Source organism: Symsagittifera roscoffensis, chromosome 7 (genome assembly GCF_963678635.1).
Source record: "Symsagittifera roscoffensis chromosome 7, txSymRosc1.1, whole genome shotgun sequence".
In the NCBI taxonomy this organism is placed as follows: Eukaryota; Metazoa; Xenacoelomorpha; order Acoela; family Convolutidae; genus Symsagittifera; species Symsagittifera roscoffensis.
Genome location: NC_087068.1, coordinates 34,477,556 through 34,501,648, shown reverse-complemented (window position 1 = coordinate 34,501,648; position 24,093 = coordinate 34,477,556).

Genomic DNA, 24,093 nt, shown 5'->3' with positions numbered 1-24,093 from the left:
ACGTAGTTTTACGAGCGATTGGAAGAGAAGCAAGCTAACCAGATAGAGATTAAGGATGGTTTTTCTTTTCCGGACAAAGACACCTATGTTAAACTGCCACTCAAAAGATGGCTTGACAATTCACGGAAACCCATACCAAGAGTTTTCCGCACTTCCTGTTGAAAGAGCTGCCGAGAAAAATGTATTGGCAAAAAGTGATCCGGGTGCATTGGACTTTTTTGTGCGCTCAATCTGGTGCAACAAGAACTTACCGGGCTAGTAATCAATAATATAGCTCTGCTGAACACAACGGTGAACAAAACGCAGAACCTGATGTCACACAGAAGCTACGCGATCTGCACCACAGAAATGTTGAAAGGCAGGATCATGAACGAACGGAAACCATGCAGAGGCTGATAGCAGTGTCGAAGCGTCCGACTAGACTACTCCCGCACGCTGCGATGGACCGTGTGTTGTGTTAAAATGATGCACGATGCCCCTGCTCCGGAAATAATTAGCGGACCACTAAATGTGATGAAGACATATTTGAAAGCCAGGCACCGACTGTCGCATCTTTTAAGGGCTCAGCCAAATACAAGATGACGAATAATTTAAAGAGATGGACTGAAAACGGAGGACCCGACACAGGTGATCTGGAAGACGATAGCTATAAGATCCTGAAGCAATTTTACATGAACAACGACGGGATTGTGGCCTGCAAGCGTAAAGAAGAAGACACAGTCCTTTAAGTAAATAATTCGATAATCCCACCACAGCTGTATCAAACTGAATTATTGGTTCACTCACACGACCAGATGTGCCATGAAGGCGTGGACAAAGTGAAAAACCGGATACAGCAGCGGCTTGAATGGCCTGGCTTGAATAAGGCCTGTGTGAAAATTGGATTTCTGCATGTCTGTCATGTCAGCAAGCGAAGGACCACTAGGAGGCTGAGATTTTCTCTGTTGACAATTGAATCGTCAGAATTCAACGATGCGCTGCAAAACGATCATCAGAAAATCAGCATGACAGCCACAGGTTATAACCAAGTGCTGGTAATGGTCGATCAAATACGCAGCGGCAGTCCCCTGCTTGACAGCATCAGCAGTGACCCTTTTAAAATTGTCTGGATTGCTAGACACCTCTGCCCAATCACATTCCAGTCAGACAAGGAGAAAGCATTCATCGGTGATCTCAGAATGAGTTTACGAAGGGGTCGGAAGTGGCGCAAACCCACTCGACCGCTTATCACCCGCAGACGAATGACCTGGTCGAGAGGCAAAATTGCACACTAGGTTCCATGTTGAGGGTTTGTTGCTCACGATATATGATCGACTGGGAAAAGCACTTTCTGGAGGTGATGGGCGCGTACAATAGTACTGAACACTCAACTACGGGAATCAGCCCACACATGATGTTCACAGGCCACTAGAAAACTCACCGTTAAACGCCCCGTGGCGTGGTACGTGGCGTGATCAAAAGACAATAAGATTGAATGATTGTGTGGCAAAACACAGAGCATGCCCAACTTAGGCAGAAAAGGAGATTCGATGATAGGACCGCTGACTCCAAAACAAACTCGGCGGGGGACTATGTTAAGGGAACCAAAATTTGCTGAAAAATGACGTGGCTTATTTCAAATAACTAAAGTGCAACAGTTGTTTTTATAGGTTGAGCACCGGACGGACATCTCATTACGAGAATATCAAACCGCACAATGCCTCACTGGAGAACTGGTGCATTCCGGCTGACATGCATTATGAGGACTACTTGATGTTTGACCAGGCCTGCGAGCTGAATGAGAGAGGCACACGCGACAAAAACGACGGGTTTGAGGTGATAGATGACTGTGATCTGCCACTTGACCTGGAGTTAACCGAGCGGGTGGAGGTTGATGATGAAACCCTGCAATATACCGAAAAGGGCAGGGACTTCCCACAGCAGATCAAAAATGATAAAGGAGTAGAACCTGACTTCCCCTCGACCATGGAGACGCGAAAGATCAAGAGGTGAAGACACAAGAAGAAAAACAACCCGTACGGTGAGGATTTGGTTGTAGAAAGAATTGCCCTCGACAATATGACGGACTCAGTAGTGGGTCTGGATCAGATAATGCTCTCTCAGAAAATTGACCTGGTCAACCATACAGAAATAGACTGAATCGACGATCGATCGGAAACGGAAAGGGTGGAAAAATGCATGATCAAGAGTTGACAAATTTGCGAGTGCTCGAATGGCTCCATAATCATTTGCAGTGCCAAAAGAGACAAAACTGACGATACAAGATGTCGATCAGTCCAGCATCAAATTCATCAGTAACGACAACACTGAGTCAGACTGGACCGCTTCAAATGGCCCCTTGTGCGTTCTCAAATCCAACCTCCGTCTGCTCAATCTTGGGCGATCGATGGGAACGTTGATGGATATTTTGGTCCGGGAATTCATCCGCACCAAAAATCTTATGATAAAAATATCGAAATCGGGAGGGGAAATGGAAACAGGGTGAGAAAACATTGAAAAACCGCCCTTTGGACAAATTTTCGAGTCATATGTCGACCCACCAAATTGGTACTCGAACAGCCTTGTTGGGACCGACAATGCTTTTTTACTCACGGAATGTACGTGCGCTACAGCAATAACTGCGGATGTATGTTGTAAGAAAACACTAGCTCCAGACTTGAAAAGAGAGTATAATTATATCGACTTTTTTATGGAAACAGACGCCATGTGTAGGAGGGACGATAGCGCTGCCTTCTGTTGCATCACAGATAACGGGGAAATACTTGTGTTTTTTGGTAACTAAGGCCACTGATAGGAAACACGTGAAATATGAATTTTTAGTGCAGGCACTAACTCGGCTCAAAAATTTCATAGTCAAGAGTGGAGAGACCACGCTCTTCTTATCGTTCCAAGATTCCAATAGGGGAAAAGTACATCCCAGAGAGCTATATGCTCTAGTGCATGTGGTTTTCTCGGAAACGGATATAGAATTCTACTAGCATAAGTAGTACTCCCTGAGCATATGCTAACTCCAAGATTAAGGTTAGGAGATCTTTTATTAAGATTGGGAGCTTTCTGCTAGGTTTAGTTTTTGAGAATATTAGGATTTAGGTTTAGGGTAAGTGTTACGTATTGCGTTTTTTTGTGTATAAATCATGTGTGTGTAATATTGTTTTATTTTGCGTTAAGTGTAAGATTATGGTTATGTGATGGTTATTTGATTGTGTTCTGGACTAATCCAGGCGCTAAAGGTGACAGTGACTAATCAATTTACATTGACATATATGAAGGTGAACGATCCAACTTTTTGCTAACTTGTAGATAAAAAAAGAAAAAATCCTTAGACTGCTTTCAAGAGATGTGGATAATGTCTTAATGTGGAGAAAAGATAGCTTGTAAGTTGAGACCTGTCTTTTAGGTGATAGTGGGTCATATTATTGTTTATTGAAATTGAAATTGAAGAGACACATCTATACTGAAAAGACGAAAGAGAATGAGCGACACGAATGATCTGAAAGGACTTCACCAGAGCGAGTCTAGGAACGGCTCTGGAACGGCTATCAGCGCTTGGTAGATTGCAAGTTTGAGCTGGAGGATCCGGAGCTGGCAATCTTCACCGTCGCACTCCTGCGATGCGACGAGAAGGCCCCGGGGACCGCCCCACAGAAATAGTGTTGATGTTAGCTTTCGGCGAGTCCCGTACTGCCGAAAGAAGCAGAAACAGGCCGATGCGATGAAGACGTGGGGAGATGTCTGGTCACGACTTGCTCGTGAGCCAGGATTAGGCGAACATAGGGATTACAGATTAGAGGAGATGCCTATTGCAGTCCGCCCCAAGACATCTGCACAGCCTCTCTTCGGATCGAAGAGATCAGGCGATGGGACGGGCCCTTAGCATTCTGCGGACTGATTAACTACAGCTCCCCCGTCAATGAAGGTGTGCAATGAACGAAAATGAAATACAGACGGTGGAAACCAAAGAAACTCTAGAGAAGATAGATAAAAACTGACAAGTGTTGTGCGCAAAGCTCAACGAACACAAAAAGAATGGGTAAAAGCGTGATGATTGGAATAGGAAAAATGACTCTCAAGAAAGAGGAGATAAGGCACAGAAAGGAGGTTTAGGAAGCGAGGGTGAGCAAGTTGTCACCGGATGTCCTACCTATGATGAACGCCGAGACGACTGATAAAGCTAAGCATCAGGAGCTTTTCAAACCAAACGAAGTGGTAGCTCCAACCCGAGTCAGCTCGCCTGCTTAAGCAAGAAATACGACACCGGACCCCAATGACACATACCTGGCGCCTCAATTCCAAAAGACGTTTGAAGTGCTCGAATGGCTCCATAATCATCTGCAGTGCCAAAAGAGACAAAACTGACGATACAAGATGTCGATCAGTCAAGCATCAAATTCATCAGTAACGACAACACTGAGTCAGACTGGACCGCTTCAAATGGCCCCTTGTGCGTTCTCAAATCCAACCTCGGTCTGCTCAATCTTGGGCAATCGACGGGAACGTTGATGGATATTTTGGTCCGGGAATTCATCCGCACCAAAAATCTTATGATAAAAATATCGAAATCGGGAGGGGAAATGGAAACAGGGTGAGAAAACATTGAAAAACCGCCCTTTGGACAAATTTTCGAGTCATATGTCGACCCACCAAATTGGTACTCGAACAGCCTTGTTGGGACCGACAATGCTTTTTTACTCACGGAATGTACGTGCGCTACAGCAATAACTGCGGATGTATGTTGTAAGAAAACACTAGCTCCAGACTTGAAAAGAGAGTATAATTATATCGACTTTTTTATGGAAACAGACGCCATGTGTAGGAGGGACGATAGCGCTGCCTTCTGTTGCATCACAGATAACGGGGAAATACTTGTGTTTTTTGGTAACTAAGGCCACTGATAGGAAACACGTGAAATATGAATTTTTAGTGCAGGCACTAACTCGGCTCAAAAATTTCATAGTCAAGAGTGGAGAGACCACGCTCTTCTTATCGTTCCAAGATTCCAATAGGGGAAAAGTACATCCCAGAGAGCTATATGCTCTAGTGCATGTGGTTTTCTCGGAAACGGATATAGAATTCTACTAGCATAAGTAGTACTCCCTGAGCATATGCTAACTCCAAGATTAAGGTTAGGAGATCTTTTATTAAGATTGGGAGCTTTCTGCTAGGTTTAGTTTTTGAGAATATTAGGATTTAGGTTTAGGGTAAGTGTTACGTATTGCGTTTTTTTGTGTATAAATCATGTGTGTGTAATATTGTTTTATTTTGCGTTAAGTGTAAGATTATGGTTATGTGATGGTTATTTGATTGTGTTCTGGACTAATCCAGGCGCTAAAGGTGACAGTGACTAATCAATTTACATTGACATATATGAAGGTGAACGATCCAACTTTTTGCTAACTTGTAGATAAAAAAAGAAAAAATCCTTAGACTGCTTTCAAGAGATGTGGATAATGTCTTAATGTGGAGAAAAGATAGCTTGTAAGTTGAGACCTGTCTTTTAGGTGATAGTGGGTCATATTATTGTTTATTGAAATTGAAATTGAAGAGACACATCTATACTGAAAAGACGAAAGAGAATGAGCGACACGAATGATCTGAAAGGACTTCACCAGAGCGAGTCTAGGAACGGCTCTGGAACGGCTATCAGCGCTTGGTAGATTGCAAGTTTGAGCTGGAGGATCCGGAGCTGGCAATCTTCACCGTCGCACTCCTGCGATGCGACGAGAAGGCCCCGGGGACCGCCCCACAGAAATAGTGTTGATGTTAGCTTTCGGCGAGTCCCGTACTGCCGAAAGAAGCAGAAACAGGCCGATGCGATGAAGACGTGGGGAGATGTCTGGTCACGACTTGCTCGTGAGCCAGGATTAGGCGAACATAGGGATTACAGATTAGAGGAGATGCCTATTGCAGTCCGCCCCAAGACATCTGCACAGCCTCTCTTCGGATCGAAGAGATCAGGCGATGGGACGGGCCCTTAGCCTTCTGCGGACTGATTAACTACAGCTCCCCCGTCAATGAAGGTGTGCAATGAACGAAAATGAAATACAGACGGTGGAAACCAAAGAAACTCTAGAGAAGATAGATAAAAACTGACAAGTGTTGTGCGCAAAGCTCAACGAACACAAAAAGAATGGGTAAAAGCGTGATGATTGGAATAGGAAAAATGACTCTCAAGAAAGAGGAGATAAGGCACAGAAAGGAGGTTTAGGAAGCGAGGGTGAGCAAGTTGTCACCGGATGTCCTACCTATGATGAACGCCGAGACGACTGATAAAGCTAAGCATCAGGAGCTTTTCAAACCAAACGAAGTGGTAGCTCCAACCCGAGTCAGCTCGCCTGCTTAAGCAAGAAATACGACACCGGACCCCAATGACACATACCTGGCGCCTCAATTCCAAAAGACGTTTGAAGTGCTCGAATGGCTCCATAATCATCTGCAGTGCCAAAAGAGACAAAACTGACGATACAAGATGTCGATCAGTCAAGCATCAAATTCATCAGTAACGACAACACTGAGTCAGACTGGACCGCTTCAAATGGCCCCTTGTGCGTTCTCAAATCCAACCTCGGTCTGCTCAATCTTGGGCAATCGACGGGAACGTTGATGGATATTTTGGTCCGGGAATTCATCCGCACCAAAAATCTTATGATAAAAATATCGAAATCGGGAGGGGAAATGGAAACAGGGTGAGAAAACATTGAAAAACCGCCCTTTGGACGAATTTTCGAGTCATATGTCGCCCACCAAATCGGTACTCGAACAGCCTTGTTGGGACCGACAATGCTTTTTTACTCACGGGATGTACGTGCGCTACAGCAATAACTGCGGATGTATGTTTTAAGAAAACACTAGCTCCAGACTTGAAAAGAGAGTATAATTATATCGACTTTTTTATGGAAACAGATGCCAGGTGTAGGAGGGACGATAGCGCTGCCTTCTGTTGCATCACAGATAACGGGGAAATACTTGTGCTTTTTGGTAACTAAGGCCACTGATAGGAAACACGTGAAATGTGAATTTTTAGTGCAGACACTAACTCGGCTCAAAAATTTCATAGTCAAGAGTGGAGAGACCACGCTCTTCTTACCGTTCCAAGTTCCAATAGGGGAAAAGTACATCCTAGAGAGCTATATGCTCTAGTGCATGTGGTTTTCTCGGAAACGGATATAGAATTCTACTAGCATAAGTAGTACTCCCTGAGCATATGCTAACTCCAAGATTAAGGTTAGGAGATCTTTTATTAAGATTGGGAGCTTTCTGCTAGGTTTACTTTTTGAGAATATTAGGGTTTAGGTTTAGGGTAAGTGTTACGTATTCCGTTTTTTTGTGTATAAATCATGTGTGTGTAATATTGTTTTTTTTGCGTTAAGTATATGATGATGGTTATGTGATGGTTATTTGATTGTGTTCTGGACTAATCCAGGCGCTAAAGGTGACAGTGTCTAATCAATTTACATTGACATATATGGAGGTGAACGATCCAACTTGTTGCTAACTTGTAGATAAAAAAAGAAAAACTCCTTAGACTGCTTTCAAAAGGTGTGGATAATGTCTTAATGTGGAGAAAAGATAGCTTTTAAAGTGAGACCTGTCTTTTAGGTGATAGTGGATCATTTTATAGTTTATTGAAATTGAAATTGAAGAGACACATCTATACTGAAAAGACGAAAGAGAATGAGCGACACGAATGATCTGAAAGGACTTCACCAGAGCGAGTCTAGGAACGGCTCTGGAACGGCTATCAGCGCTTGGTAGATTGCAAGTTTGAGCTGGAGGATCCGGAGCTGGCAATCTTCACCGTCGCACTCCTGCGATGCGACGAGAAGGCCCCGGGGACCGCCCCACAGAAATAGTGTTGATGTTAGCTTTCGGCGAGTCCCGTACTGCCGAAAGAAGCAGAAACAGGCCGATGCGATGAAGACGTGGGGAGATGTCTGGTCACGACTTGCTCGTGAGCCAGGATTAGGCGAACATAGGGATTACAGATTAGAGGAGATGCCTATTGCAGTCCGCCCCAAGACATCTGCACAGCCTCTCTTCGGATCGAAGAGATCAGGCGATGGGACGGGCCCTTAGCCTTCTGCGGACTGATTAACTACAGCTCCCCCGTCAATGAAGGTGTGCAATGAACGAAAATGAAATACAGACGGTGGAAACCAAAGAAACTCTAGAGAAGATAGATAAAAACTGACAAGTGTTGTGCGCAAAGCTCAACGAACACAAAAAGAATGGGTAAAAGCGTGATGATTGGAATAGGAAAAATGACTCTCAAGAAAGAGGAGATAAGGCACAGAAAGGAGGTTTAGGAAGCGAGGGTGAGCAAGTTGTCACCGGATGTCCTACCTATGATGAACGCCGAGACGACTGATAAAGCTAAGCATCAGGAGCTTTTCAAACCAAACGAAGTGGTAGCTCCAACCCGAGTCAGCTCGCCTGCTTAAGCAAGAAATACGACACCGGACCCCAATGACACATACCTGGCGCCTCAATTCCAGAAGACGTTTGAGCGGGTGGCCAAAGCCAAGAAATACACAGAGCGCGCGACAAAAGCTCGGGTAGGATCCTTCCTTCCAATGCGCAGGCCAGTCACCCATCAGAAAAGATGGGGCGGCGGATCCCACAGAACCGGCCGGTTCGGTGTCGAGTGGAACCAAAATGAGGTCACAAGTAGTCGACATCAGAAAGCATTTCAACACTCGGAGGACCTTCCTTCAGGTCGCTGCAGAACAACCAAGAGCTTGTTTGAACGGGCTGGAACCCATGAGCTGGAACCCGGCAACTGTCCACCAACCGCTACCAACGGGAAGCCAACACCTGATCATTGGGGATAGAGTAATAAGGGATCTGACAGAGATCCTTTTGGTGGGCCAAACGACTGCATTCTCCATTGATGGAGCCCCGGTGGCTCAAGTGATTGAGATGCTGGAGTTACAGAATAATGACAGAGTGGAGACTCATCCTCATGATCCTCCTCATGATAGAGACAAATGACGTTTCCAGAAAACCCCCGAAGCAAATTGGAAACTGCTGCTCTTTTGTCTCCTCAACCAATTGAAAGAAAAGTTTGACTAAGGCTCATTGTATTGTGCACCATCTCTCTGAATCTAGACGGCGGCTCACCGATAGCCGACTTCATGAACGAGAACGTGACCTGATGGAACACATGGTCAGGAATATAATTGCGGAAAATCCCAATGAGCTCAGGTTGCTGAACATCGACAGTGCATTGCGATTGATGGACCACAAAGCTTTGACCAGAGATGGAATACACTTTAATACACAGCAGGGTAGACAATGGATTTATGATAGAGACAAAAATAGAAGAATTGGAGGCGGATTTGTGGAAAGTGGCCAATTCTGTGACACGTGGTAGCCCTGCTGGCAGGATAAAGTCTCGTGTACCTCCACCATTAGCTAATCGTCTGGACCTCTGGCGATTGAAGCTAAAGCTACCCATTCCACTCCCAGCTTGGATTATGAGAGAGAATGGGGACCGTCCCGGCTCCCAGAGGACCATCTTTGAAGAACCGACTTGGGACGAGGCAGACTGCAGGACGAGACAGGTAGCTCCCCAAGTAACCACAAAAGACGCGAGTCAGACTGCAAGAGTACCAGCGGATCATGAAACTCGCAAGTAGACCCTGCAGCGATTATCAATACCGATAGCGTCAGTGATTTGTTGTGGAACAGATCAGATCCCAGTACATGGCGACGGTATAAAGCCGACATAACAAGGAAACTGAATATAAACACGCTGGCGTGTCACGCGGATGCGAGGAAAAAGCTCAATGGATATCAGGCGTGGGTTGGCGTTTGGCGGAGGAAGAGCAACGTAGTACCACCACCACTTTGAGGCTGATAGATTTGGAGGGTTTGCCTAGGGATAACACAATGGAATCTCTGAACACGAGATCACTGATCGACGTCCGTCACCAGGCGACGGAAAGAGCACCATCGAATCGGAAAAGGAGGTTTCTCGTGGAGAATAAGCTCAACAACAAACATCACAAAACGTACAAGCACATTGCCAAGCCTCCGGGTCAGCAAGCGGGCGAATGTTTACGGGATTACAACAGATGAATCAAGTGAAATGTGAAGGGACAAAATATGCGCTTCTGGACTCACCAAAAGGGGACAGCCTGTTCGCGTCTTATGATCCCCGGGAAATGAAATTAGGGAAGATGTTGATAGTAGCCAGCTGCGATTATCTGTACACGCCCGCTCCTTATTTTGACAGGACGTGATGTTCCTCACAGCCCCCAATTTGGACTGGGGGCAAACAGTGGGTATGGCGATAAGTATGCAACGAGTGGTGAACATAAACCCACAGGTTGTCATAATAGCAGGATCAAATAACTACTTGCAGAGCAGAGGAGTGTTGAGTAGTCCGGTCGACGGGTCGTACCCGATACAGAGTTCATCAGAGAGGCGATCTTGACACTTCTCTCCGCCATGTTGGATGCTGAGAAGTCAATACAACGCTGTTTCGCGAGACAGCTGGTCAAATTTGTCTTCATACTGTTCTCGGACTGCACCTCACTACTCGAGCCTCTGCAGTTTGTGTATGCGATAGTTGCCTTGCTTGCGGAAGGAAGATCTGACGTGGTGATACCGGTACAGAACCGACAGATTGATCACAACATATACTATCCTTTCCGATCAAAACTCTCTGCGGTATGGCCTAAGATATATCGAACGCGATCCAAGGATTCAAGGACCACAGCACGATGCGTATCGTGCTACATGAAGGACTGTGATTGGAACTATCCAACTTAACCGACTATTGAAGATGAGGGCGGGGTTCGATGATGAGCACGAGTTAGTGCAACATCTGGCAACCAACATATGGTTCAGGTAGACGAAGTACGTGAGCAACGAAGGAGGAATTATGGTGGGGAGGACCGTGACCTCCACGGAACAGCGCTATGACTTTGAGGACGAAGTCTCACATTATTTCCTGGCTGTGGACAAATGGACAAGACGCCTTCTATTACGCTATGTTACAACTGGTGCAAAAGATAAACACGATGTCCTTGAACCAGTTCCAGGCGGACGTGCTGGTAACGAGAGCCAAACATGAGAGGTCCGATACAAAATTCGCGGGGATGGGCGTGGCGTGGTCACCCGTGTTCCTCAGTTGTTGCTATCCCAGAGCTTTAAGACACTTAATAGCCAATTTTGTGAGAGATATCAGAAAGTTTTTCATTAACCTTGTGCTGGCACTAAAAGTAACCTTCGGGCATGAAAGCTTTGTGAAAGGACCCTTGGTCCGTTTCATCCAAGAACATCCAAGTGTTCAATACCAGGGACGAATCGGCGATAGCATGGGCGAAACGGAAGGACACGCTTTTGCTTGTGATGTTCGTGGTGGATCGTATCCCCACTCCGGTGTTAGAGGAATGCGTGAAGGCTGTCAGACAAAGAGGAGCGAAGCGTGAAGAGGTCTTGTTGAGGGCCTTGTTGGAGCTCTACCAAGGTATGCCACTTCAGACTCCGGCGAAGTAGCTGAACGACCTCGATAGCTAGCGGAGTTTGGAAAAAATCGGGAGATGCTCCAACAAAGATTTCAAAAATCACTAGAGAGCTGCTGGAAAGGGTCAGAGGACTGAAACAATGTCGACGTTAGGGAGGCAAAGGTCCTTCTAATATGTTTCAGGTGTGCCTGAAATGGCCTATAATCCATTCGTCGAAGAAGGAGCCAGGGACGTGTACTTTGACTTTGAATAAGCGATAATCCTCGATTTCTGGATGGAGAGAGTGCGAGAGGCGGGGATATTAACATCTGAACAGCTGCAGTTGGGCCTTATTCTGGAGGAGCGAGTGGTTGAACCCTGTGTTCCAAATCAGAAGGGCAGGTGAGCTTTGAGTGTGGTTTGTGGGACGTTTCAGCCTAGTTTTGATGTGGGAGCTCAAAAAGCCTTCATGTTGCCCAAATCCAAATGCACAGGTCTGATTTGAGACGTCACGTTTGAAAGTGAAGAAGCAGAGTGAGAATTTACCCACGGAACCAGCGGAGGGAAACCTCCCTGGTGATTGGATGAAAAAAGGCACCTTCCTGGCCGCCAGTTGTGAACTGAAAACACACGTGTGCGTAACAGGTAACTGCTTGGAAACTCAGGCCGAACAACATTGCCAGTCAGCGAAGCTATTCGGAAGATTGAGCATGTCGGAAAGGAGCGAGATAGAATTAGTTGCAGATTGCCGCGGGGTTACTGAGGTGAACCTAAAAACTGCCCTGGGGTTCTATAGTATGACAAGCTCCATAGGATCACTGGCTTGTCTCGAGAGGGCACAAGAATTAGTGACCGCCCTGAGCGTGGAAGTGTTTCTGGAGTCACTGCAGGCCGAACAGAAAATTGAAAGCTCGCGAGAACCTCTCGACAATGAATTGAGCAAGAAGCACAGATATGGATATCACTAGACAGATGGCTCAAAGTACCTGATGGGATCCAGTTCGGCACCATACTGCAACAGCAAGTATCCGACACACATAGTGGTAGTGGATGTCAGAACGCAGCACAAATTAATTGATCAAGTCTTTTCGGTGCCCAAATGCGTACAATTATCAAAAAAAATCTGAAAAATCCATAAGTTATTGAAAAGGATCCTTAGGGCAGTCCCGGAGAGATCTAGATACGAGTTGGAGGAGATAATAGGGGAAACCCCGTGAAAATGGGCAAGGTAAACGTCAGTGATTTTCAGAAGAAGAAAGCGAACAATTTCACCACGATTTCACAGCGATTGAGGAGAAGGATGAAACGCATAGCAAAATGATGGAGATCGAGCCAGTACTGATAGCGTCGGGTTATTCGACCTGAAGAAACATCCTGTTGACTCAGAGGAGTACCCGTGTCACTGCCTGGCGCAGACGTTTTGGTACCCCAAGATACCAAACTTAGTGGGAGTATGGGATGCTGGATAGCTTTTCTCCATGGGATTACCCGATCAAGCCCAAAATGTGTCGATGTTGGTGGTCAGTGCCATGTTAGCAGTGAAGTGACTCGATCCTAATGCAGGAACGAACAAGCAGGAAAAATCAGTACCCACCCCCTGAGAAGATGAGCAAAATGAATCTCAGCAGAAAGCTGGATCTGATTAGGACCATCTGCAAAATCCTGAGGATACCCAAAGCCATCGCATGTCTGTTGAAATGCTGCAGAAGATGCCCCGTCCCAAATTCTTTTAATCCAGCAGAATTAAAAGAAATCTTATGATAAATACGAAAACAGTCAGGAATTTTTTTTATCTAGGACACCCCTCATGGTGCATGTTTAGGGAAAATGTTAAAAGGCAGTGAGATGCAGTTTGATGCCATTTGTGAGACGCGGTGAGTTGAGGTGACGTGGAGAAATATCAGTTTCTGAGGCTTACTGTGAATTTGTTATAGAACATGGAATACCACTTGAAGATGAACTGGACTCATGCGTTCAATGGGAACATTGAGGGGACTGTACGAGGAGTATGTGCCATTCCCCGGATTAGAACAGTCGAACCTTCCGACGCACGCACGAGACAGTGTAAAGGGCGTTAGTACCGAAATTACGATAAAAAAGGAGGCTGAGAATGTTCTAGAAATTTAATTTTTCAAAAGTTCGAGTGGGACTAGAAAACTGCTCTAGGAATACGAAAAACCGTCCATTTTGACCAAACTTAGACAAAAAATCACAACAACTGGGACACAACCAAAGTGCAGAACAAAAATAAAATGAAAAATGGAAAAAAAACGAAGCCTCTTATCGTGACATCAGGACGCGATAAAGTGCTAGTCGGAACAGCATTATGGAAGCTGAAGGTCCAGTGGGACATCCGGAGAAACTCGAACCCTCCCATGCCATGAAATATTAAAGAAAACCACGTTATCTTCGCGAGAGTACGAAATTGGATGCCCGGTGCCCAAAGACTGTTAGAAAACTTCAGAGATACCTGCTGTAATTCCCTGAACGTGTTCAACTTACTCCGATACTAGTTTGCTAATTCAGAACATGAGCAGTGAGAGTCGAGGAAACGGTCAATCTACTTCTAATTGATTTAGTAAATAATTGTCACTAAAAACAACAGAAATTTCTTTTTTTTGCCGTGTTTTTAAAAGTAGTCACATATTCTGGTGACCCGAGACCAGGTTATGTTGTCATTTTTGCAAGTTAACGAAATCTGATCAAAATTCATTTGACTGATGCAATAAAAAAAGTAACAAAAAACTGAGCCTTTGATAGACCAGAAAAACAATTGGCTAGGTCAAGACAATTAAAAACGAGAAGAATTAGTGTAACTGACGTCAGTCAGTCGTCAATAGGTACTTTTTCTACGCTCCATAACTATGTAATGTCGGGGCGAATGTTTAAATTCTAAATAAAATAAGATTCGATCTAGAACTCCAACTCAGTTCTGGTTCAGGAGAAAAAGTTTCAATCATGGATGCTCTAGTATATTTGACTGAAACAATTCGAGCTAAACGTGATGAAGTTGAGTTTGTAACAGCCAATTTACTAGACTTATCGAAAGCCTTTGTGTTCAAAATATCATCAATTTTCAATTGATAAACAACAAAACATAGGCTCCGAGAGATCTGCATTCTTTTGATTTTTTAAACTGCTACTTATTTTTTAGATACCAAAAGGGTGTGATAACAGATGATGAATCCGTTAGGGTTGTATTAGATAAAAGCGTAGCAAAATGAACCAATCTTGGAACTCATCGTTTTAACCTATACGTTAACAAAATGAAAACAACCTCAGATTACCGGGTTATGCAATACACGAATGATACAATTTTACTCGCGAGTGGAAAAAAATATTAAAACTATACCTCAAAAAGTATGAAAATTCAGGTAAAAAAATACTAGATTTTTTTTCACAACCTGAAAGATAGCTCGGACAAAACTCAATTCATAGTTTTTATTTGGAAAAAAAATCCAAAAAATGAGCACCATTTTGATGGTCAGCTAAAAAAGCCAGAAAATAAATGAAATGTATATGTGTTTTTATTGACAACAATCTGAGTTTTCAAAAAGAAGTCCAACAGTTCTTCCTGAAAATGGCACGGGTTATCAAAGCCCTGTACACTGTCAGAGTAAGTATACCCAAAAAAATTAGAACCATGCTAAATAATACCCTGGTCTTAACTCATTCACAGTAATCAGCGGTCATTCTTGCGGCAATAGATGAAAGTCTCATCAAATCATTTGAAGAGCAACCAAGTTGGGCTGTCAAAGCCTGGTTCTACAATCGCAAACTTGGTCTACAAACGCAAATATTCCTGACTAGAGAAAATCAACAAATTCTAAACAATTCATTTCTCAGCAGAAACCCGCTTTCAATTCGGAAGAAGGTCTTAGCTCACCAAAATCGGAAATTTATTACCATCCTCAAAATAAAAATCTCTTCCCGCACAAAAAAAACACATTCAATTAGGTAAGCGATATTTATGCTCCGAGAAGTACAACAAAAAAAAACAAGATACTAATTTTTTTCTCGATCAGTTTTCAAAAAGGACTCAGGTCAACTGATTCATCGTAGAGTGTATTGAAAAGGATTCAGATTCGTCTAAAATACGTACAGTTTTGCTAATGCAAATCATAAATTACACTAAAAATGTGCTTTGCCTGTTTTTTTTTGTTATTTGCATAATTGTAACACTAACGGCAAATTCAGTGTTTTTTTGTTACTGTTAAGTAGATTTCATTGTCTCAAAAGTAGTCCCTCTAGTTTGGTTTGTATGTTCGAGGGGTTCGACTAGTTCGGTTGGGAGCCCTGTAGATGGGCGAGAAGCACTGCTGGTAATCTATTCACATCAAATGCGGGCTTTTTTCATGCGCGGAAGACTGCAAACCAGAAATTTTTGAACCATTCGGTGCATTTCGAAGCTGTCCAAACCTGACTTTGATTGTATCACTTTTCCTTCAAATTTAAGGTCGAAAACATTTTTCCTTTGGTGGAGCTGGTCGAAACCAGAGTTGGAACCGGGCCCGTGCCGGGCTCGAGCCTCAATTTTAGAATCAACAACTGGGCCGAGTAGGGCCGGGCCTATGCTAGACCTTCAAACCGTTCAAGCTACAAACTCCCGGAGGGAGCGTGACTTCAGCAGGGCTGCGTAAATCTGAACCACCAAGTGCGTTCTCTTTTTTATGGTACAGTCAGCCAAATCAAACTGCTAGGATCGGCTGCAGCCAAGGAACTTATTAAACTGTGATTTTTGTAAAATTCACATTTGAATTTCAACTTAGTTTTTGTTCGGAAACTTGTGTTTTCCATCAAGTTGGGTCCTGAGTTGAAATTTTGTCGAAACGGAGACAGTTTTGGGTGGATTCGGTCGAAACATAGCTTCCTTTGTTGACAAAAATGTCTATAGTTCAATTCCATTTTATGGAACAAATGCTTAATGTACGGTTCCATACAGTTCCATAGAATAAAAAAATCGTATAAAAAGCACATGATAATCATTTTTTCCAAAAACTGGAACTGTGTGATAGGCATTTTTTCCATTCGATGGAATTGTATGAGAAAGATTTTTTTCATTCATTGGAATGATACGATAAAAAAACTTGCGGACGTGTTTTGCTTAAAACTCAGTTTCTGATTGAGCAAAACAAAGAAATAAAAAATGAGGCGAAAACTAAATCTGAGACCAAACCAACGTGCCAGTTTCTCAAGAGAAGATAAAAAAAAACTACAGAAATGTTTAGAGGTTTGAAAGACTGCTACTGTGTTTCCTTTAAATTTCTCTCCTCAAATCCGAGACAGCAGAGAGTAACTCTTGGTGGGAACCAAAACCAGGTGAAGTGTTGCCTCATAAAGAAAATTACTGACAGAAATTTGAAGACGTCATTCCGAAGTCCAAATCTGCAGATACAATGCACACTCAATGTCAGCTCCGAGAAAACATTGCACGTTAATCATCTTAAAACAAAGTGGGAATGTGTGAAAATGCGCATGAATAAAGAGAACAGATACATCATAGCTTCTATCCGTGCAACAAAAATCAAAATTTATGAACCTGTATTGGAACCTGTATGAGAAAATCCATTCGAAGATCCATCTATGAAAAGATCCATTCGATGGCACTCAGAAACACAACGCTGCACTGAATTACTAAGTAAAACAGATCAGTAGTTTGTTTCTCCGCCCCATCTGTTGACTGACTTTCGAATGGATTTTCTCACATATGATCCTTATGATAGCATTAAAATTGAACTTTAACCGACGAAGGAGATCGGAGTTACTTTTTTCCAACATTATTGAAGCTGAAACTTTCTAAGCATCAGAAGAGACGTATCTCCTTCCCCACTAAAGAAATCCTTCAACCACCAGCAGCCCCCTCTCCCATATATAGCATTCAAAGAATTTTTTTTTCGCTGCTCCCCACTCGCAATAAATGGTGACTCTAGACTGATGAAGCTCAGGGAGGAGCCGCTGGTGATGTTGGAAAAGGAAAAAGAGTCGAGAGGAGGCATCTACATGACAATAGATGAAGTGGCGCCGCATGGTCAGGAACCTGTTGGAATTGTTTAAAAGGAAAAGCGTTTTACCAAGCGGGTGACCTAATGATACCGGCTCGGGATCCACGCCAGACGGCGAAAGAAAAGATGAAGCTGCGAACGTTGAGAACCAAGGAGAGGATGATCCCATGGAGAGCAAAGATGACAAAGTGAGTGAAATCGACCTGGGTGCCCTGGAGAGAGATCTTTTGGAATATGAATTTAATGAAATGAAGACGGGGGAGAAAATGAAACATTAGTGCTCATGACGCCTTCGTCATTCATGACACCCACCAAAAAATCCACGGCTAACCTGTATCCTTTGGGATCAATGTCCATAATGGAAGCGCATCAAAGATCGTACACACTAAACTGCTCTGCGAATCTCCTTGAAGGCGCAGGATTGATGAGTCAATGCGAGTTGCATTCCTGAGCACGTTGCAAGAGGAAGAATGGGAACTATATCAAAATTAACTTCAGAGAAAGACTGGAGAAATATGGACTCGAGTAGGTTTCATGGAAAGCACCTGGGACGTGAATCGGAGGTAAGGCACTCAATCCGTGATGAGAGTGGGTTGAATCACCTCATCATGCGTGAATTATTGGGAAAAATGAGAGAGCCCACTGAGTCTGATGGTGTGACCGAGTCATTCACGGAAGAGAGCGCTGAGGAGATCCCGACTATGCGAGACGGAAGGACGCGCTTTGCTTTGTGAGGTTCGTGGTGGATCATATCCCCACTCCGGTGATAGAGGAATGCGTGAAGGCTGTCAGACAAAGAGGAGCGAAGCGTGAAGAGGTCTTGGTGAGGGCCTTGTTGGAGCTCTTCCAAGTTATGTCATTTCAGATCCCGGAAATCAGGACGTGCTATACCAAAGAAATTAAAGTCACTAGAGAACTACTGGAAAGGGTCAGGAGCCTGAAAGAATATCGAAGTTAGGGAAGCAGAGGTCCTTCTAACATGTTTCAGGTGTGCTTGGAATGGCCTATAACCCATCCGTCGACGGAGAAGCCAGGGACGGGTACTTTGATTTTCAACAAGCAGTAATCCTCAAATGTGTCCATATTGGTGTCAGTACCATGTAAGCAGTGAAAGGGCTTGAAGCTAATGCAGGAACGAACGAGCAGGAAATGGCAGTACCCTTCCCTGAATTTCTGACGAAAGTGAGTCTCAGCAGAAAACTGGATCTGTTCAAGACCACCTGCAAAATCCTGAGGAGACCCAAATACATCGAAAGGAAATGGACAAAGCAATGGTTAATGCCTTGGTTCCGTGACGTCATGACGTCGTAGATATGAGAACGCGCGAAGCCTCATATGTCCAGAAACACGGATGCTTATCAACCTTTCCAGCTGAATATAGGACGGGGTGCCTACAAGAGACCAATCCTGACGCAAAAAACGCCGTCACAACAGTTATAACAAGGGTGGCTGGAATGTCTTGTACGACAGAAAGCGAGAAAAAGGAGTTCTTACTAGCTGATCTGGAACGAAACGTAAGCCTGTGTACACACCAGTTTCTGCCGGAGCCTGCAGTGAAAACTGAACAAGGATCTCCTGCTCTACTTTTAACAGAGACCGCTGGAGCAAGAAAGTTGGGGCACGGCCCGCAACTATTTTGAAATGCTGCAGAAGGTGCTGGAAGACAGTGAGATGGGCGAACAAGATGACGCCATGGAATAAGAATTGACGAAGACGAGACGAGACAGAGTTGGAGAGAAATGTGCAGTTTAATTGTCATTGTGTGTGAAAAAGTTACCAAGTCAACGAATGTTGATTATTGAATTCTTTAAGCGTTGCGTTTCTTTGGAATCTGGTCCCACCAGATAATGAATTTGTTAAAAGTTGTTATTTAAGATTGTTGAAATGCTACTCATTTATGCAGGAATTTAATTGAGTTTAGTAATTTATTTAAACCTGACTGACACTTTTTAATCTGCATAGGACACATCTTCAATTTGTGGTGACCTGGTAGGGTTTGGGTACGCTCGCTCGAGAAAGGCGGGTGCCTCATTACCTTTCCTAGCCACCGAGTTTCTTAGCTGTAATGTTTAGGGCAGCAGCATGAGAGAACGATTATACAATGTGAATAACTCTAGGTTAATTTTAACGGATGCGTGGCCGTGCCACGTCCCAAAGTCCTTTAAACCAGCAAGAGGAAAGGAAACTTTATGATGAAATGATGTAAGTAGTCAGAAAAAAAATATTATCTAGGACACTCCTCATGGTGCAAATTTTGGGAAATATTAAAAGGCAGTGAAATGCAGTATGATGCCCTTTGTGAAACACGTTCAATTGAGGTGACGTGGAAACACTTCATTTTGTGAGGCATTTTGTGAACTTAGTGTAGAAGACTGGATCACCACTTAAAATAACCCGGAGTATTGCGTTCAACGGGGATATTGAGGGGATTGTCTTGGGAGTATATGCCAGCCCCCCAGATTGGCACGTTTGAACATACCGATGCTTGCACGAGACAGTGTTAAGGGCGTTCGTACCGGAACTCTGATGAAGAGGAGGCTCAGAATGTTGAAAAAAAATTTAAATTTTCAAAATGTTGACTTGGACTAGAACATTTCTGAGAAATACAAATAACGATCACTTTGACCAAAAATAGGCGGAAAAACAGATGAACCGGATCGCAACCGAACTGCAAGAAAATAATACGGTGAAAAAAAAGAAGAAAAACGAAGCCTCTTATCATGACAAGATAATGTGCTAGTCGGAAGATGATTGTGGACACGAAATGTCCAGTGGGACATTCGGTACGAGTCCGAACCCTCCCGTGCCACGAAATCAGAAAGAGGCAATTTGAATCGAGGAAAGAGTCAATCCATCTCAAATGGATTCAGTGAATAACTGTCACTAAAAACATCCAGAACTGTTTTTTTCTAGCGGTGTTTTTAAAAGTAGTCACGTAGTCCTGGGGTCCGAGACCCAGTAATGAGGTTATTTTTGCATGTAAACGGGACTCTAGTGTCGTCTGAAATGCATGCAGAAACGATCGAGCAGCAGTTGGTGAGCTTTCCATGGAGAGCGGTAGTGTTACGGTTTTTCGAAGAAGAAATGAGAACCACGCCGAAGATACACGCTCTGATAGCAGTACCTTATGTGAGAACTGAGTTACAACTGCGGTTCGTCTGTCGCATGATCGGACTGACTCTTGGGGAATATGTTTCTGAAGAGAGGAAAAGATCAAAGGAAGAAAATGTATTCTTAATGACGAATATGATGACCCAAGAAGGAGCAGCAGTAGCGTGCGCGAAGCGGAGAGACGCTCTCTGTTTCGTTCGATTAATGATAGAGCAGATTTCAGTGCCAGCACTGAGCACTTGTGTCGAGATGCTAAGAAAAGGCGATGAACGATCGAAAGCCTTGCTCTTGCTAGCACTTTTGGATATATATCAGAGCAAACCATTGCGAGTAGACATGAAAGAACCCGTGGAACCAGAACCGATGAAGAAAATCGACGAAATAAGGAGGTTCTCAAACAAGGAACTGAGGCTCTCGAAGGAATCTAAGGGAGCACTGCCGAAATCCAGTGAATACTGTGAACCAAACAGAAAGAAATCGAACAGTTACGTATCCGGATACATAGGGATAGCGTACAACCTTTTCCTAAATGAAGACATACGGGATTGCTTCTTTGATTACGAGCAAGCAGTAATGATAAGATTCTGGACGTCGAGAATTGCAACGATAAAAGGCGCTGCTAATCAGCAGATCAGGCTGGGACTAGTCCTAGAGGAGAAGGTGGCCGCACCTTCAGTGCCAAAATCTGACAAACGAGTGGAGTTTGGATTGGGATTTTCAGACGAAATGCTGAGAACGAGCTTGATGGTGGTGTGGGAACTCATGAAACCATCATGGTGTCATAGTCCCAACGCTGATTCGATATTACTTGATACACGAGACGTACAGAGGAAGCTGAAATCAGACTGTAATCTGCGTGATCTTAACATCATCTATAACGTGATGACGACAGCCTCTAAGAGCAACGGAGAAGATAAGGTAGAGTTGGCTGGCTGGGGACCAGAGGACTGGGTCAAACCTGGTAGCTGTCTGACAGAAGCCTGTGGACTGAAAGGTCACGTCTGTGGAGGTCTGGATTGCGTGAGGACCCTGGAGAAACAACACAAACAATTGACGGCATTGTTTGGGAACATTGTGATTAAGGCGAAAACGGAAACGGAACTGATTGCAGATTTCCATGGAGCAACCGAGGTGAATCTAGTGACTGCACTAGCATTCTACAGCTTGTTTCGTTCATTAGAGTCACTATTGAATCAAGAACAAAAGTATGAGATTGTCACGGCCATCAGTGTAGAAGTGTTCCCAGAAGTTTTGCAGACTGAGCAAAAACAAATAGAAAGGTGGAGGGAAGCGATTGAGGCAGTAATGATCATCCGACACAGTGAGACATATCGCAGACCGTCGGGAGCGCGATATTTGGTGGGATCGACATTAGCTCCAATGTGCAAGAGCAGATACCCAGTGCATTTCGTAGCTGTGGATGTGAAAAGTACGAGAACGATCGTGGATCATGCCTTCTCGGTGCCAAAATGCGTAAGACTAGCGAGAATGTCAGAAAAGTCTTATGAGTTACTGTGCAAAATGTTCTCAGCAGTTCAAGAGAGAACTAAGGAGGAGTTAGAATCGATACTGGGAAAGAAGTTCATGGGATACGCCAGTGGGAACTTCAGTGACTTTGAAAGACAAAGCAGAAAGGATCAACCGTCACTGATTACAATGCAGAGATGAGAATGATGAAATCCACCGAGCGATGATGGAAGTGGAGCCACTACTGGAAACTTCGGGAAAGCGTAGCTGGAGGAGCATCATGTCAACACATGATGAGTTTCCCTGCCATTGCTTGCTGCAAACATGGTGGTACCCCGGGCGTAGTAATCTGGTGTTGATCTGGGACTGTGGAGAGCTGCTCTCCATGGGTTTACCAGACCCATCACGGCCCATAACGAAAGTGATAGTGGGAGTTATGATGGCGATACGATGGCTGGAAGCTCATGTGAAAGAGAATAATAGACAGGAGAATGAGAATGAGAATCAATGGTTGGTGTGAGAATGAGAATGAGAAACAATGAAGCGGAGAGACGCTCTCTGTTTCGTTTGATTTATGATAGAGCAGATTTCAGTGCCAGCACTGAGCACTTGTGTCGAGATGCTAAGAGAAGGCGATGAACGAGCGAAAGCCTTGCTCTTGCTAGCACTTTTGGATATTTAACAGAGCAAACCAATGCGATTAGACATGAAAGAACCCGTGGAACCAGAACCGATGAAGAAAATCGACGAAATAAGGAGGTTCTCAAACAAGGAACTGAGGCTCTCGAAGGAATCTATGTGAGCACTGCCGAAATCCAATGAATACTGTGAACCAAACAGAAAGAAATCGAACAGTTACGTATCCGGAATCATAGGGATAGCGTTACAACCTTTTCATAAATGAAGACATACGCGATTGCTTCTTTGATTACGAGCAAGCAGTAATGATAAGATTCTGGACGTCGAGAATTGCAACAATAAGAGGCGCTGCTAATCAAAAGATCAGGCTGGGACTCGTCCTAGAGGAGAAGGTGGCCGCACCTTCAGTGCCAAAATCTGACAAACGAGTGGAGTTTGGATTGGGATTTTCAGACGAAATGCTGAGAACGAGCTTGATGGTGGTGTGGGAACTCATGAAACCATCATGGTGTCATAGTCCCAACGCTGATTCGATATTACTTGAAACCCGAGACGTACAGAGGGAACTGAAATCAGACTGTAACCTGCGTGATCTTAACATAACTTAGTGATATATGAGCTCACTGGAAAATGAGAAACAAAACAACCAAGTTGTAATTGAAACTAAAAGAAAACATTTAGTTGAGTTTTGAAAAATTAGAGAATTTGTTGCATTTATAAATTTGCAATTTGATTTTAGTTAGTGGCTTTAGAGACACTTACTATTTAGTGAAGAGTGTACTTGATTATTCCAGCCTGCATGATTATTTTTAATCAACTAGGACGACTGATCTTTTTGTGGTGACATGAAAGGCTTGGGTAATCTCTTGGAAAGGGAGGTTATTTCATTGTTCTTTCTAACCACGGAGTCTCTTAAATTTAATATTCAGGACCAATAACAACTAAATTTCCGAAGGGAAGAAGCATAGTAGAATAATTTTAGCTTGTGGGTTGGCAGGACTGTCCTGCAAACTAACACCTTTTAAAACCTAGGGGAAAAGTTTTAAATCAGGGCAATGACGTTGGAAGTCAGAAATAATGTTTTATCTTAAGTCATATCCTCAAGGTGCAGATTAGTGGAAAAATTTAGAAGGCTATAGCAATGTAGTATGGTGCCATTTATATTCTGCAGTGAGTCGATATGACGTGGATAAAATTATTTCGTGCATTTTGTAAATTCTGTTCGATGGCACTGTACCATTTTTGTGAAGACTACGAGATTCAGTGGGGACATTCACCGGGCTGTTCGGGGAGTATGTGACATCCGACCAGAATTGACAAAAAAGATCATTTCGAATTATAAGCCGCTGACCTTTAGAATTGGCAGTTTTGGTAGATTAGCGACGTTGTTTGAAAGATTAGACAAACTGTGAGGGTCACGATAT